This window comes from Scyliorhinus torazame, chromosome 16 (assembly GCF_047496885.1).
Source record: "Scyliorhinus torazame isolate Kashiwa2021f chromosome 16, sScyTor2.1, whole genome shotgun sequence".
Taxonomy (NCBI): domain Eukaryota; kingdom Metazoa; phylum Chordata; class Chondrichthyes; order Carcharhiniformes; family Scyliorhinidae; genus Scyliorhinus; species Scyliorhinus torazame.
The window spans coordinates 188,780,620-188,798,626 of record NC_092722.1 but is presented as its reverse complement, the minus strand read 5'-3'; positions in this window follow the sequence as shown (position 1 = coordinate 188,798,626).

Genomic DNA, 18,007 nt, shown 5'->3' with positions numbered 1-18,007 from the left:
GGTCCCTTTGACAACTCCCTTTGACAGCTCCCTTTGACAACTCCCTTTGACAATCCCTTTGACAACTCCCTTTGACAACTCCCTTTGACAACTCCCTTTGACAACTCCCTTTGACAACTCCCTTTGACAGCTCCCTTTGACAGGTCCCTTTGACAGCTCCCTTTGACAGCTCCCATTGACAGCTCCCTTTGACAACTCCCTTTGACAACTCCCTTTGACAACTCCCTTTGACAACTCCCTTTGACAACTCCCATTGACAGCTCCCTTTGACAACTCCCATTGACAACTCCCTTTGACAACTCCCTTTGACAACTCCCTTTGACAGCTCCCTTTGACAACTCCCTTTGTCAGGTCCCTTTGACAACTCCCTTTGACAGCTCCCTTTGACAGCTCCCTTTGTCAGGTCCCTTTGACAACTCCCTTTGACAACTCCCTTTGACAACTCCCATTGACAGCTCCCTTTGACAACTCCCATTGACAACTCCCTTTGACAGCTCCCTTTGACAACTCCCTTTGTCAGGTCCCTTTGACAACTCCCTTTGACAACTCCCTTTGACAACTCCCATTGACAGCTCCCTTTGACAACTCCCATTGACAACTCCCTTTGACAGCTCCCTTTGACAACTCCCTTTGTCAGGTCCCTTTGACAACTCCCTTTGACAGATCCCTTTGACAGCTCCCTTTGACAACTCCCTTTGACAACTCCCATTGACAACTCCCATTGACAACTCCCTTTGTCAACTCCCTTTGACAACTCCCTTTGACAACTCCCATTGACAACTCCCATTGACAACTCCCTTTGACAACTCCCTTTGACAACTCCCATTGACAACTCCCATTGACAACTCCCTTTGACAACTCCCTTTGACAACTCCCTTTGACAACTCCCATTGACAGCTCCCTTTGACAACTCCCATTGACAACTCCCTTTGACAGCTCCCTTTGACAACTCCCATTGACAACTCCCTTTGACAGCTCCCTTTGACAACTCCCTTTGACAGATCCCTTTGACAGCTCCCTTTGACAGCTCCCTTTGACAACTCCCTTTGACAACTCCCATTGACAACTCCCATTGACAACTCCCTTTGTCAACTCCCTTTGACAACTCCCTTTGACAACTCCCATTGACAACTCCCGTTGACAACTCCCTTTGTCAGGTCCCTTTGACAACTCCCTTTGACAGCTCCCTTTGACAACTCCCTTTGACAACTCCCTTTGACAACTCCCTTTGACAACTCCCTTTGACAACTCCCTTTGACAACTCCCTTTGACAACTCCCATTGACAACTCCCTTTGTCAGGTCCCTTTGACAACTCCCTTTGTCAGGTCCCTTTGTCAGGTCCCTTTGACAACTCCCTTTGACAACTCCCTTTGACAACTCCCATTGACAGCTCCCTTTGACAACTCCCTTTGACAACTCCCTTTGACAACTCCCTTTGACAACTCCCTTTGACAACTCCCTTTGACAACTCCCTTTGACAACCCCCTTTGACAGGTCCCTTTGACAGCTCCCTTTGACAACTCCCTTTGACAACTCCCTTTGACAACTCGATTTGACAACTCCCTTTGACAACTCCCTTTGTCAGGTCCCTTTGACAACTCGATTTGTCAACTCGATTTGACAGCTCCCTTTCGCAGCTCTCTTTCACAGCTCCCTTTGTCAGCTCCCTTTGACAACTCCCTTTGACAACTCGATTTGTCAACTCGATTTGACAACTCCCTTTCACAGCTCCCTTTGTCAGGTCCCTTTCACAGCTCCCTTTGTCAGTTCCCATTGACAGCTCCCTTTGACAGCTCCCTTTAACAGGTCCCATTGACAGGTCCTTCTGACAGTTTGGACAATAGATTTTAGCTGGTCTGTTGACAATTCCGATTAGCTTGACAGTAATGTATTATTTTAGGCATATTCATGCCTACTGTTAACAATTCCAAAAGACAACTGACCTACCCAAAGAGTGCCTTACCTCCTGACGAGTTTTCCTGGGACTCTGAGCTAGCCAGATGAATCCACCAAGTTTGGTTCAGCTCCCTTTGAAAGATACAATCGGCACATGTCTGGTTTCAAACTCGTGACCTACTGAACTTCCACATCCGTGAAGACAGCTGATTATTTAAATGCCCAACTTTCTTCGTAAAATGCGCTTGTGCGAGCCCCATCCCACCTTCATTCCGTCTCTGTGAAAATGCAAAGTGCCAAAGTGGAATCCGCCCACTGACTTATACTCCAAGCCCTTGGCTATACACTTCTGATGCTGGCCTCTTGGAGGTGCCTGAGAACATCAGCGACTGCCTTGTGCACAAGGTGTTCGGACAGATGTCTGCAAACCTTAAAAAATGTTGCGTAAAACCAAAATGGTCAGCGCTGCAAGATGCAAAGATAGACATTTGTAAACCAAATACCGCAAGTGACCGTGGGCGTGTTTCGCCCTCCCGCCTCACCAGATTTCTGGTTGAGCCCGCCGGCGGGATTCTCTGTTTCGCCGTCCGGTCAATGGGGTTTCCCGTTGTGGGGCAGCCCCACGCCACCGGGAAAGCACCGGGCGCGGCTAAATGGAGCATCCCCACAGCGGAGAATCCCGCCCCTGGTGTCTCCGGTAGAATTTACGGACAGAATAACTGGGAAAGAAAATTAAAGTTAAAATAGACCTAATTCTGAATGTTTGTGCTTTTTGATTTTTCTCTCTCTAATCGCCAATATGATTTCTCCTAAATGACCCTCTTATGGACTGAACTGATCTCTCTACGCGTCTTCTCTACTGTTGTAGCACGACACTCCGTGTGTTTCACCCAATGTCTGTATCTACGTATTTACATTGTGGGCGCGATTCAGCTAAATGGGAACAAAGTACCACAGCGAGCACGTTTAGCTGAGTGTTTCCCGGCGCTCGCAGTGCGGAGAAACACACGGCTATTCACCACGACTTGCTTTGTGTAAGGGGCCTCAGCGGGGAATGCACGGCCGAGGCCGCACATCGCCTCGTTTTGTACACTGTGGGAGCCCTGCTTGCCGGTACGCCCCAGTGTAGCGCAAGATCAGGACACTATTTTTAAATGGTGCCCCGATCTCCGAGGCCCCCGAAGCAACCCCGAGTCCGCCCCAGCCTGGACGCACCATAGAACACAGAACTGTACAGCATAGTACAGGCCCTTCGGCCCACGATGTTGTGCCCAACTAGCCTGAAACTAAGATCAAATCAACCTACTCCCAATAATTCTAGTGCCTATCCAATAACCGCTTGAAAGTTCCTAAAGTGTCCGACTCCACTACCACAGCTGGGAGTGCGTTCCACGCCCCAACCACTCTCGAGTAAAGAACCTACTTCTGACATCCCTCCTATATCTTCCACCATGAACCTTATAGTTATGCCCCCTTGTAACAGCTACATCCACCCAAGGAAAAAGTTGCTGAACGTCCACTCTATCTATCCTGCTCATCATCATATACACCTCAATTAAGTCACCTCTCATCCTTCTTCGCTCCAATGAGAAAAGCCCGAGCTCCCTCAACCTTTGCTCATAAGACATACCCTCCAATCCAGGCAGCATCCTGGTAGATCTCCTTTGCACCCTCTCCAATGCTTCCACATCCTTCCTATAATGAGCTGACCAGAACTGCACACAATACTCCAAATGTGGTCTAACCAAGGTCTTGTACAGTTGCAGCATAACCCCGCGGCTCTTAAACTGTTAATAAATGCTAACACACTATAGGCTTTCTTCACGGCTCCATCCACTTGGGTGGCAACTTTCAGAGATCTATGAACATGAACTCCGAGATCTCTCTGCTCCATATTCTTCAGAACCCTGCCATTCACCCTGTAATCCGCATTTACATTTGTCCTACCAAAATGAATCACCTCACACTTATCAGGGTTAAACTCCATCTGCCACTTTTCAGCCCAGTTCTGCATCCTACCAATGTCTCTTTGCAGCCTACAACAGCCCTCCACCTCATCCACTACTCCACCAATCTTGGTGTCATCAGCAAATTTACTAACCCAACCTTCAACTCCATCATCCAAGTCATTGATAAAAATCACAAATAGCAGAGGACCCAGCACTGATCCCTGTGGTACACCGCTGGTGACTGGACTCCAGGATGAAAATTTACCATCTACCACCACCCTCTGTCTTCTATGTGATAACCAGTTACTGATCCAATCGGCCAAATTTCCCTCTGCCATGCCTCCTTATTTATGCATGAGCCGACCATGGAGCACCTTATCAAACGCCTTACTAAAATCCATGTATACACCATCAACTGCTCTACCTTCATCTATGGACTTAGTTACCTCCTCAAAGAATACAATCAGACTTGCGAGGCAAGACTTACTCCTCACAAATCCATTTTGACTATCCTGGATTAAGCTGTATCATTCCAAATGATCATAAATCCTATCCCTCAGGACCCTTTCCAATAATTTACCTATGACCGAAGTGAGACTAACCGGCCTATAATTCCCAGGGTTATACCTATTCCCTTTCTTGACCAAGGGGACACCATTCGCCTCTCTCCAGTCGTCTGGCTCTATTCCTGTAGACAGTGAGGACATAAAGATCAAAGCTAAAGGTTCTGCAATCTCATCCCTCACCTCCCAAAGAATTCTAGGCTATATCCCATCAGGCCCAGGGGTCTTATCTATCCTCAGTCTTCTCAAAATTTCTAACACATCTTCCTTCCGAATATCTACCTCCTCCAGCCTACCAGCCTGTATCGCACTATGCTCCTCAACAACATGGCCCCTCTCCTTTGTGAACACTGAAGAAAAATATTCATTTAGGGCCTCTCCTATATCTTCAGACTCCATGCACATGTTCCCACTACTGTCCTTGACCGGCCCTAACTTCACCTTGGTCATTCTTTTATTCCTCACATAAGTATAAAAAGCCTTGGGGTTTTCCTTGATCCTACCCGCCAAGGACTTCTCATGCCCCCTCCTAACTCTCCTAAGCCCTTTCTTGAGCTCCTTCCTAGCTATCTTGTATCCCTCAAGTGCCCTAACTGAACCTTGTTTCCTCATCCTTACATAAACCCCCTTCTTCCTCTTGACAAGATATTCAACCTCTTTTGTAAACCATGGTTCCCTCACTCGACCATTTCCTCCCTGCCTGACAGGGACATACATGTCAAGGACACACGCAGTATTTGCTCCTTGAACAAGCTCCACATCTCAATTGTGCCTATCCCTGACAGTTCCTGTTTCCATCGTATGCTCCCCAATTCTTGCCTAATTGCATCGTAATTACCCTTCCCCCAGTTATAAGCCTTGCCCTGCCGTATGTTCCTATCCCTCTCCATTGCTATAGTGAAAGTCTCCGAATTGTGGTCACTATCCCCAAAATGATCTCCCACAACCAAATCTAACACTTGGCCCGGTTCATTACCCAGTACCAAATCCAATGTGGCCCCGCCTCTTGTCGGTCTATCCACATATTGTGTGAGGAAACCCTCCTGCACACGCTGGATAAAAAGAGCCCCATCCAAAGTATTCGAATGATAGTGGTTCCAATCAATATTTGGAAAGTTAAAGTCACCCATGACAACTACCTTGTGACCTACCGCACCTATCCAAAATCTGCATTGCAATCTTTTTCTCCACATCTCTGTTACTGTTTGGGGGCCTATAGAAAACTCCTATCAAAGTGACCGCTCCTTTCCTATTCCTAACTTCAGCCCACACTACCTCAGTAGACAGATCTTCCTCAAACTGCATTATACTACCCTTTATTAACAATGCTACTTCTCCATCTCTTTTACCACCTTCCCTACTCTTACTGAAACATCTAAACCCCGGAACCTCCAACAACCATTCCTGTCCCTGTTCTATCCACATCTGCGTAATGGCCACAACATCTTAGTCCCAGGTACCAATCCATGCTTCAAGCTCACCAACCTTATTCCTGATGCTCCTCGCATTGAAGTAGACACACTTCAAACCACCTTCTAGCCTGCAGGTCCACTCTTGTGACCTTGGTACCTTCCTCAGTACTGCACTACCCACAACTTCCTGAACTCCATCAACGCTATCTCCTGGACTACAAATCAGTTTCCCATCCCCCTGTCAAATTAGTTTAAACCCCCCCGAAGAGCTGTAGCAAATTTCTCTCCTAGGATATTGGTGCCCTTCTGGTTCAGGTGTAACCCGTTCTGTTTGTACAGGTCCCACCTTCCCCAGAATGTGCTCCAATTATCCAAGTAACTGAAAGCCTCCCTCCTACACCATCGCTGTAGCCACGTGTTTAACTGCACTCTCTCCCTTTTCCTCACGTCGCTAGCACGTGGCACTGGCAGCAAACCAGAGATGACAACACGGTCTGTCCTGGCTCTCAGCTTCCACCCCAGCTCCCTGAATTCCTGTTTTACATCCCCATCTCTTTTCCTACCTATGTTGTTGGTACCGATGTGTACCGCGACTTGTGGCTGCTCCCCCTCCCCCTTAAGGATCCTGAACACACGATCAGAGACGTCACGGACATTGGCACCCGGGAGGCAACACACCAACCGTGAGCCTCTATCGTTGCCACAGAACCGCCTATCTGTACCTCTAACTACCTCCAATAACTAATGCTCTCCTGCTCTCCCCCCTCCCCTTCTGAGCCACAGGGACAGACTCAGTGCCAGAGACCTGGTCACCGTGGCTTACCCCTGGTAGGTCCCCCCTCCCAACAGTATCCAAAGCTGTTATTGAGGGGAACAACCGCAGGGCATCCCTGCACTGACTGCTTCTTCCCCCTCCTTTTAAACGTCACCCAGCTACATTCATTCTTAGGAGTGACTACATCCCTGTAGCTTCTATCTATAACCGACTCTGCCTCCCGGATGATCCGAAGTTCATCCAGCTCCAGCTCCAGTTCCCTAATACGGTCTTTGAGGAGCTGGAGATGGGTGCACTTCCCACAGGTGAAATCACTGACGGTGTCCCTCACCTCGAACATCCTGCAGGAGGAACATTGCCCTGCCCTCTCTGCCATCACTTCCATTTATCCACTTGACACTTACAGAGAGAAAAAAAAGCTTACCTAATGCTCACACTCCCCGCAGGTTAGAGGTGGTGGAAGGGTGGAGAGAGGAAAAGGAAAGAAAAGCTAACCTCACCAACTCACCACACACCATGGGAGTGTCCCCGGCCTCCTCTCACACCTGTCCAACGCCCCCACAGAGCACCCTTGGTCCGATCACATGCACGCAGAAAGTGCCAGCTTGGCACTTTGGCAATGCCAACCTTGCACCCTGTCAGTGCCCATGCCAGCTGGCAGTGCCAGGCTGGAACCCAGGTGGCACTGTCAGGTGCCAGGTTGGCCCTGCCAAGGTTCCCAGGTGGCACCAACCACCCCAGGGCACAACCCTGCCCAAAGGCATGCAGCTGGGGGCCTCCAACCCTTTGGGAGATCCCCATGAGAGCTATTTCATCTGAATCCTGTTTGTGGCGACCAGTACCAATCAACGCTCGCCCGAGATCTCTGAGGCAAAGGGGTTGAATCCCAAAGCCTCAGGTATCATGGGAATCGACACATTGGAATGAGGCTTACTGCCTTACTGCAGGGGAGTGGGTGCAGAGGAGGTTTACCAGGATGTTGCCTGGTCTGGAGGGTATTAGCTATGCGGAGAGGCTGAATAGACTCGGACTGTTTTCATTAGAACGACGGAGGTTGAGGGGTGACCTGATGAAATGAAATGAAATTAAAATCGCTTATTGTCACAAGTAGGCTTCAAATGAAGTTACTGTGAAAAGCCCTTAGTCGCCACATTCCGGTGCCTGTTCGGGGAGGCTGGTACGGGAATTAGAATATAAGAACATAAGAACATAAGAACTAGGAGCAGGAGTAGGCCATCTGGCCCCTCGAGCCTGCTCCGCCATTTAATGAGATCATGGCTGATCTTTTGTGGGCTCAGCTCCACTTTCCGGCCCAAACACCATAACCCTTAATCCCTTTATTCTTCAAAAAACAATCTATCTTTATCTTAAAAACATTTAATGAAGGAGCCTCAACTGCTTCACTGGGCAAGGAATTCCAGAGATTCACAACCCTTTGGGTGAAGAAGTTCCTCCTAAACTCAGTCCTAAATCTACTTCCCCTTATTTTGAGGCTATGCCCCCTAGTTCTGCTTTCACCCGCCAGTGGAAACAACCTGCCCGCATCTATCCTATCTATTCCCTTCATAATTTTATATGTTTCTATAAGATCCCCCCTCATCCTTCTAAATTCCAACGAGTACAGTCCCAGTCTACTCAACCTCTCCTCGTAATCCAACCCCTTTTAAAGGCAATTTAGCATGGCCAATCCACCTAACCTGCACGTCTTTGGACTAAGGGAGGAAACCAGAGCACCTGGAGGACACCCACGCAGACACAGGGTGAACATGCAGACTCCGCACAATGACCCAGTGGGGAATCAAACCTAGGACCCTGGCGGTGTGAAGCCACAATGCTAGCCACTTGTGCTACTGTGCTGCCGGGAATTGAACCGTGCTGCTGGCCTGCCTTGGTCTGCTTTCAAAGCTAGCGATTTAGCCCTGTGCTAAACAGCCCCTAGATGGAGGTCTACAAGATTATGAGGGGCATGGATAGAGGGGATGGGCAGATACTCTTTCCCAGGGTGGAGGGGTCAGTCACCAGGGGGCATAGGTTTAAGGTCCCTGGGGCAAAGTTTGGAGGAGATGTGCGAGGCAGATGTTTTTACACAGAGGGTGGTGAGTGCCTGGAACACGTTGCCAGGGGAGGTTGTGGAAGCAGATACATTAACGGCGTTCAAAAGGCAAATCAACAAATACATGGATAGGATGGGTATCGAGGGATACTCGGAAGTGCTGAGGGTTTGGGCCAAGGGTGGCATCATGACCGGTACAGGTTTGGAGGGCCGAAGGGCCTGGTCCTGTGCTGTAGTGTTCTTTGTTCTTTGTTCTAATATGCACATTTGCTAAGAAAGTGATCCTGCCCACAATGGGCAGGATTTACATCGCAATGTCTCGCGAGATTGCGCTGGATCTCGGGAGGTGTTCCAGGCGGGGTAGATCCCGGGAATGGAGTCTATGGGCCGTGCGGCGCTGCGGCCAGCTTCTTTTTGGGTGCCGCGTGGCCGTTGGATCGCGCTCTGTGTTTTTATTGTATGTCCTCTGTTTTTAATGTGTGGAACGATCTGCCTGGGCCGTACAGAACAACAATTTTCACTGTACCGCGTCACACGTGACAACAATGCTAAAACTAAGATGCTTAAGCTGACAATAAAAACACAGCACTTACTTTTCTTGGCTTAATATCTTTGGACTGTTTTCATGTTAATGCGATCCAACTGGAACATTTTGGGAGCCGCAGGTGAGGTGCAAAAGAGTCTCATGTGGCTCTGGAGAAATAGATTGCTGCTGACCCCCGAGCTAGGTTCTGTCAAAGGACGTTCAACTTGATTGCTACAAGCAGGATGAGTACAGATACTCAAATAGTTCCTGATTTCCTTTGAGGGGGAATCCAGATGGTGTTGTTCGTGTGGACAGGGTAGTGCATAATATTAAAATTAGCGGCAGGCCTTTTTGGAGTGATATTTAGAAGAAAAAAAATTTATACCCAGGGAAGTGGTAATCGGGACCTCTCTCCCCAGAAGGCTTCGGGTGCATTGGGTCAATTGAAGTTTTCTTACAAGAACTCAAACTAGGAGCAGCAGTAGACACAGGGCCTGTCGAACCTGCCCCACCTTTCCAAATGATCACGGATGATCTTGGGATATGTCCACATGGGCTAGATTTTCATGGTGGTTCAATGGAGGAGAGAAAATGGCAGCTGGATTCCAATTCCAGGATTCCTGATCCCATTGCCGAGTTTCTTGGTTTTCAGTAGAGCATTTCAAGGGCATGGGCTGGTTTGGGTCGTGATCCTGCACCCTGCACTCGCGACCTGGCCAACAATTGTGGAGACGGGCATGTCCTAGTCACTCACGATTTGCATGGAATCCGGAAAGCTTTTCAAAGGATTGTGGTTCAAAGAATTACTTTTCTTACCTTTTTTTGTGAGGGCCACGAAGAATCCAGCGCGAGTTGTAGAATTGAAAGAAATAACATTTATTTACAATAAAATACAACAGCAGCAGTAACTCCCTTGCTGCTCACTCCTCTCTAGCTGGCTCCATACTGGCCAGCTCTATTTATGCAGGGAATCTGCTCATGATTTCTCTGCCCCCCTCATTGGGGAAGCTCATACACCCCAAGGATTGTGGGATTGTCATTAGTCCCCATCAGTGATAAGCAGGCAGGTTATAACACCTTTATGGGTCTCATTACTCTTAGAAACTTTGGCAATGGCATGTAGATCATTCAGAAAGGTGCATTGGTGAGTTGCTGCAGTACATCTTGTAGATGGTACACCCTGCTGCATTTGTGGTGGAGGGAGTGAACGGGGAAGGTAATGGAAGGGTTGCCAATGAAGCAGGCTGTTTGGGCCTGGATGGTGTTGAGTTCTTGAGTGTTGTTTGAACCGCAAATGACGTCTCGCAAAGTGGAGAGTGTTCCATCACACTCCCGACTTAAGCCTTGTGGGTGGTGGACAGAGTTTAGGAAGCCAAGAGGTGAGTTACTCACCATAGGATTCCCAGCCTCTGCCCTGTTCTTGTAGCCACAGTATTTATATAGCTAGTCCAGTTAAGTTTCTGGTCAGTGGTAATCCCCACGATGTTCATAGTGGGGGGGATTCAGCAATGGTAATGATATTGAATATCAAAGGGAGATGGCTAGAATCTCTCTTGTAGGAGATGGCACTCGTGTGGCGCGAATGTAACTTGCCACTTGTCAGCCCAAGCCGGGATATTGTCCTGGTCTTGTTGCATTTTGACATGGACTGCTTCATTGTCTGAGGAGTTGAGAATGGTGCTGACATTGTGCAGTTATCAGTGAACATCCTACTTCTGATGGAGGGAGGTCATTGGTGAAGCAGCTGAAGGTGGTTGGGCCCAGGACGCTACTCTGAGGAACACCTACAAATGATATCCTGGAGCTGAGATGATTGACCTCCAACCACCACAACCATCTTCCTTTGTGCCGGGTATGACTCCAACCAGCGGAGAGTTTTCCCCCTGATTCCCATTGTCTCCAGTTTAGCTGGGGCTCCTTGCCATATTCTGTCAATATCAATGTCAGTTCATATCAATCTCACCTGAATTGGAAGATAGTGAGTTCACATGCCACTCCAGAGACTTGAGAACAAAATCTAAGCTGATATTTCAGTTCCAGTATTGAGAGAGTGCTGCATTGCCATAGGTGTCTTTCAGATGTAAAGTTGAGCTGAGGCCTTGTCTTCAGGATGCGAACGGCAACATGGTATTATTTCAGACACGAGCGAGGGAGTTTGCCCGACCTAGCAGGAATCAAACTGATTGTGACCTATGGGACTTACATTGGGGCTTTAGCCATTTCTGAGAATTATAAATATATTTAAAAGAAACAGAGCGGTGGGAATGTGGAACTTGCTACTACATGGGGTATTTGAGTTGAATAGATAGATTTATTTAATCAGAAGTTAAATAGGCACATGAGGACGAATGGCATAGCAAGTCAATAAATGCGACAGGGTTAGCTGGGAATTGGTTGGTGTGAAGCCAAGCCCACTGAGCCATGGCCCAGTGGGCTTCACATCCAAAGACTCGAACGTAAGAATCTAGCCCGGCACTCCAGTGCAGTACTGAGAGCTTTTGGATGGAACATTAAGCTGGGGCCCCCTCTGCTCTCTCTGGTGGAGGAAGAAGATCTCACGGCAGGGCAGTGTTCCCCAGTGTCCTGGACACTGCTGATCCCCCAATCAACATGACAAAATCCGACTATCTGGAGGTTACCACATTGCTGTTTGTGGGAGCTTGCTGTGCGCAAATTGGCTGCTGCGTTTCCTAGATTACAACAGAGGCTGAACTTCAAAAGCCCTTCATTGGCTGTAAAGCACTCTGGGACACCTGGTGGTTGCGAAAGGTGCTATAGAAATGCAAGTTTCTTTTCCAGCACTGGGTGGTCTGTGCTCCGAAATCCGATGTAATCCTTCTGGAGAAAAAGAGAAAAGGTATTTGTCAGTGAAAGAGTTACTCTGAGAGCCATTTATATTTACTCAGCCGAAACAACAGTAGTTTGTGATGGGTGACATTGCAGTGCTGGGAGAATAGGGAGAGCTGCACTGAAGCTGGAAGCATTGTTGTGACATTGTCCCTTGCCCCCGACCTGTAGGTAGTCCAGATGGGGAATGTCCCCGGTGCTTGCTGGGTGTCAGTGTGGAAACTGTTTTGCTCTCTCCGGCTCTCATTCATCAGAGAGGAACATAAACAGAATGGAAAAGGAGTAAACAGAGCGGGACCCCTCAGCAAGGAAAGAGTGAACGCGTACCTCCATTTGTAGCACTCTCGGTCTGGCAGCATGATTAACTCAGCAGCTGTTTCCTTTAAAAATGAAACATTCCAGCTGTTCGGGGTGCTGAAGGAAGCATCTGGACTACGGATAACCAAAGAAGTCACACAATCCATCAGCAGGAGGCAGATTTATAGAGACTTCAGAGTAGTCCTTACACTTAGCCATCCGAACATTGCCCTTTGCAGAACACTAGCCTGCAATTCATTCTCTCGTTCATCCCAAACCCAGTGTGTCACCCGCCTGGAACTTTTTAACCAGTCATCAATCTCGCAGGATTCTGCGACAAGAGTTGACGCTGCCCCATGTTTTCTCTAGCTGTTTAATCAGCAGCCTCCAACAGCTTGCAATTAATCAAGAGATGCTTGTGTTTGTCACTGGCAAGTGGGGGGGAAAGAAATACCCCTGGCATGTACTGCACAGGGTGCAGAGGCCACGGGGGAGCAAGGGGGTGGGGTAAAAAAAATAGGCATCAATTCTTCACTTTTCTTTTTGTTTTCTCTCACCCTTCACCACAGTCACTCAGGTTCCAGTTTGTTCTGAGCAAGCAGCCAGTTTGATTTGCGAACAACATGAGAGCATGTGCTCCTCCAGGTTAAACAGTCTTGGCCAATAGTCCAGTTTGGCTGTACCTTCTATCCCTATGTCTTACAGACCATCTTATTAATATTATTATTCAAACTGGTGAATCTCACCTTCATTAACGCCATATAATATGGCAGAGAGACTAGCAAAGGAATGCCACTTCACGTTAAACCCACGTGACAGTCCAGCAAAGGATTCTAACTGGGAGACAATTCATCCACTCATTGGGTTGGGTGGACAAGGCTAATACTCCATTGAACACAGAAGATTAATTAATGGCTGTGTTTAAGATGACTGATATTGAGAAGCTGTTTCCTCTGGTGAAAAATAATCTTATAATTGAAACAGGGCCATTCAGAAGCCGATGTAAGAAGTCCTTCTTCAGAGTAAGGCTGAAGCAAATTTGCAATTCCCGCAAAATGTTTTGTGGTTGGTGAAGAATTGAAAATTTCAAAGACTGAGATGGCTAAGTTTTTGTTGGGGAAGGGGGTTGTGGGATTCGGTACCATCGCTGGAGGATGGGATTGAGGTACAGATCAGCCAAGGGAAGGGGACATTGACAGGAGACCCATCAAAATCAATGCTTGCCCAAAATTTGGCCCTTCTATTGTGTGATTCCTGTTTTGTTACCTGTATAGCAGGTAACATGTGCCACTCAATTCAGTTACAGAAACGACTTTCGGAAGAAGGCTCGAAGTCGTCCAGAAGTTTTACATAAAGTTTATTGTAACACAACTTAAATTACTGCGTGAGCTCTTACTTTAAGAACTGTACTAGTAGCAAGTTACAACTTTTCTATACACTACAGCTAGGCCTGGCCACACTAGCAGCCCAGAGCTAAATCTCTGCCTTTGTTCTCCTCACAGTCTTCTCAGCCAAAGAGGCTTGAGGGCTGCTTGCTTCCCCCTTTATACCCGCCAGTGCTGCCCCCTAGTGGCCTTTCCATGTCCCATCAGCCCCTTCTGTACATACCCATGTAAAGATCACTACAATTCCCTTGCCCTTACCCCCTCCCAACCCAATCTTCCTCAATGTTAACTTTCCTCCAATGCTACCCTTGGCCCTAAAACTCCTCCGCCTTAGCTTTCAAGGGGCTTTCTGGCCTTCTGTTCCTCCTTTGTGGTGGTTCTCCCCTCTGCTCACTTGTTGGTTTTTGGTGGGCTTCTAAAGCCCACCTCTCACGGTCAAACTCCTGCAAGGTCTGACCTTGGGGCTCTTGGTGTGGGCTGGTGGCCATAGTGTCCCTGGCCCTTCCACGCTTCCCACAAAATGACCACATGTTTTGCCATCCATTTGCCTCCGTTTGGTCCCATTCCAGGAACGGAATAATCCAGCACCTGGCTTCAAATGTCAGGAGGATGCAAAAAAGCAAATTAAAGGGATCTTTCCAAAGATCTTTCTATCTCTGGCCCGTGGTGGCTTGAAATACAGGTGAACAATGGATTTAAACGATTGAGTGTTTCCATATATAATCCTACAGCACAAAGGGAGTCCATTCGGCCTATCATGCCTATGCTAGCTGTTATAAAGAGCTATCCAATGAGTCACTCTGCACCCTCCCCATCCCTTCTCCTTCCTCATTGTCTTGCAAACATTTCCATTTCTGTACCCTTTAGAGAAGAGAAGGCTAAGCTGAGATTTGATCGAGGTGCTTAAAATCATGACGTTTTTAGATAGAACAAATAAAGAGAAACTGCTTCCAGTGGCTGAAGGGATGATAAATAGAAGCGTACGGCCATAGGAACAGGGGTAGGCCAATCGGCCCATCGAGTCTGCGCCGCCATTCAATGAGATCATGACTGATCTGATATAATCCTTAACTCCACTTTTCCGCCTTATCCCCAAAGCCCTTGATTCCCTTAGATTTGGGGTGATTGACTAAAGAGCCAAACATGACATGGGGGAAAGATTTTAGGATGCAATGAGAGGTCAGGATTTGGAATGCACTGTCTGACAGAGTGGTGGTGGACAACCTTCCAAAGGCAAGTGGACAAAATCTCGAAGGAGAGAATATTACCGGGTTATGGGAAAAGAGGCGGGGAGTGGATTGATCTTCGAAAGAGACTTGACGGGCCCAATAGTCTCTTTCTGTGCAGACGTTTCTAGAATTCAAAGTATTTACACAATGCCCTTTTGGAAGTTACTCTTGAAACTGCAATCACCACCCTGCGGCCTGGATATTTATTGAGTTGGGATGAATCAGGAGCCCTTCAAAAATGGTAGCCGGGAGCAGATTCCAGGATTCCCAACACCATTCCCGGGGTTTCCAATTTTTAGGAGTGCCTTGCCCTCCCGACCTGACCAGCTTCATTGTGGGGATAGGCATGTCCTAGACCCCTGCAATTCTCATCGAGTCTGGCCAGCTTTTCAAAGCCTCGTGGATTAAGGCCCCTCAGAGACGCCATGAACCATATTCTGCATGAGGGAACCTTTTAAAAGGTAAGTTCTAAATGTCCTCATCATGTCGTCCCCCCCACCGCCCCCCCCACCCCCCCCGTTCCAAGGTGTGGACCCCACTCGTCCCCCCATATGGGCCCCTTGTGCCCCATGCCAATACATGCCCTCCAACTACACATATGGCCCCTTATGCCCCAGTGCCAAGTTATGACATTTCCATGCCTATTCACGCAATACGCATGATATTGAACCAATGAATATGATGTGTAAAAAAAAGTTTAAAGAAAAATTATCATTCATGATAACTTTGCACTTTCTGTAAAAAGTTCCCTCGTACTGCAGATAGATAAAACGTCAATCATCCAGATACTTTAAAATTTCAAAAGCTGAAATTGCCAGCATTTGAAATTTCTTTATCTTGTGTAAATATACATTGTGAAATTGACAGTATAAATCAGAGAGACATAGCTGCCAATCAAGCAATGGGGAATGAGCGGCCGTAGTGGATGGAGGACACGAGATGGCATGGGGGCATGATGGGAACCGGAGGTGAGTGGAGGGTAGCATGGGGGCATGACCGGCCTTTGGGAGCATGGGATAGCTTGGGGACATGAGAGTCAATGGAGATTGTTTGGGGCACATACGTTGACATGGGGGCATGAGGGCCCATTGGAAGTGGGCAGGGGAATGAGGTATCGTGAATAGGGTTTAATATGCTGGTCTCCCCCATCATTGATAATGGGGATATTTTGGGGGCTTTCTCTTTCAGTGAGTTGCTTAATTATCCACCACCAATCATGACTGGATGTGGCAGGACTGCAGAATGTATATCTGATCTACTGGTTGTGGGCTCTTAGCTCTGTCTACATGCTCTTACGCTGCTCGGCACACAAGTGGCCTGTGCTCTAGTTTCAAATTGGTGGCACCGAATTTTTTGTATGCTGGCCCTGTTCCTGGCATGCCCTCCTGCATTTTCCATTGAATCAGGGTTGATCCCCTGGCTTGGTGGTAATGGTAGAGTAGTGGATATGAGGTTGCAGATTGGAGTTCAGTATAGTTCGGCTGCTGCTGATGGCCCACAGTGCCTCATGGACACCCAGCCTTGAGTTGGTAGATCTGATTGAGATCAATCCCATATAGAATGGTGGTAGTGCCACACAACATGATGGAGGGTATCCTTAATGCGAAGGCGGGACTTCACCTCCACAAGGAATGTGCGTGGCACTCCAACTTCATACTGTCATGGCTGAACTGACTTGGAGTTTTTGAGGAGCTAACAGAAAGGGTCAATGAGGGTAATGCTGTTGATGTACTGTACTTGGACTTTCAGAAGGTATTCAATACAATGCCGCACGGCAGACTTCTGAGAAAAGTTAACGCTCATGGAATTGGCTGAATAATAAGAAGCAGAGAGCAATGAGCAATGGATATGTTTCAGGCTGGAGAAAGATTTGTCGTGGTGTTCCCCAGGGGTCAGTATTGGGACTCTTGCTTTTCCTGATATATATTAATGATCTAGATCTCGGTGTGCAGTGAACAATTTCAAAGTTTGAGGATGACACAAAACTTGCAAGTATTCTAAACTGTGAAGAGGACAGTGTAGAATTTAAAAAGGACATAGACAAGTTGGTGGAGTGGGCAGGTAGGTGGCAGATGGAGTTCAGTGAGGAGAAGTGTGAGGTGATGTATTTTGGTAGGAAGAACATGGAGAGACAATATACAATGAGGGGTATAATTCTTCAAGGGGTGAAGGAGAGAGGGGTCTGGGTATATATGTGAATAGATTGGGGAGGCAATGGCATAGTGGTATTGTCACTGAACTAGTAATCCAGGGACCTGGACTGCTCTGGGGGTCCCAGGTTCAAATCCCGCCACTACAGATGGTGAAGCCTAAAGATGACCATGAAACCATTGTTGACTGTCGTTAAAACCCACCTGGTTCACTAATGTCCTTCAGGGAAAGAAATCTGCCATCTTTACCCGGTCTGGCCAACATGTGACTCCAGACCCACAGCAATGTAGTTGATTCTTAACTGCCCCTCAAGGGCGATTAGGGATGGGCAATAAATGCTGGCACAGCCCGCGTCGCCCACGTCCCGTGAACAAATTTTAAAAAAGATCATTGAAGGTGACAGGATAGTTGGAGAGAGCAGTTAATAAAGCAAATAGTATTCTGGGCTTTAGTAATAGGGGTATAGAGCACAAGAGCGAGGAGAGTATGCTGAAATTATACAAGACACTAGTTAGACCTCAGCTGGAATATTGTGTACAGTTCTGGGCTCCACACTATAGGAAGGAGGTGAACACATTGGAGAGAGAGCGGAAGAGGTTTATAGAATGGTTCCAGGAATAAGAAACTTCAATTATGAGGATAGATTGGAGAGATTGGGACTGTTCGCCTTGGTGAGAAGAAGGATGAGAGGAGATTTGATAGCACAGATTTCATGTGATCTGTAAAAAAAAAAGCAAATGTGATGTGAGAAAAGTATTTTTCACACAGCGAGTGGTTGGGGTGTGGAATGCACGGCCTGGAAGTGTGATGGAGGCTGGTTCAATCGAGGCAACTAAGAGAGCTGTTTGAATGGAAACAGTGTGCAGGGGTACAGGGAAAAGGCAGGGGAACGGCACTAAGTTATGATGCTCGTTTGGAGAGTC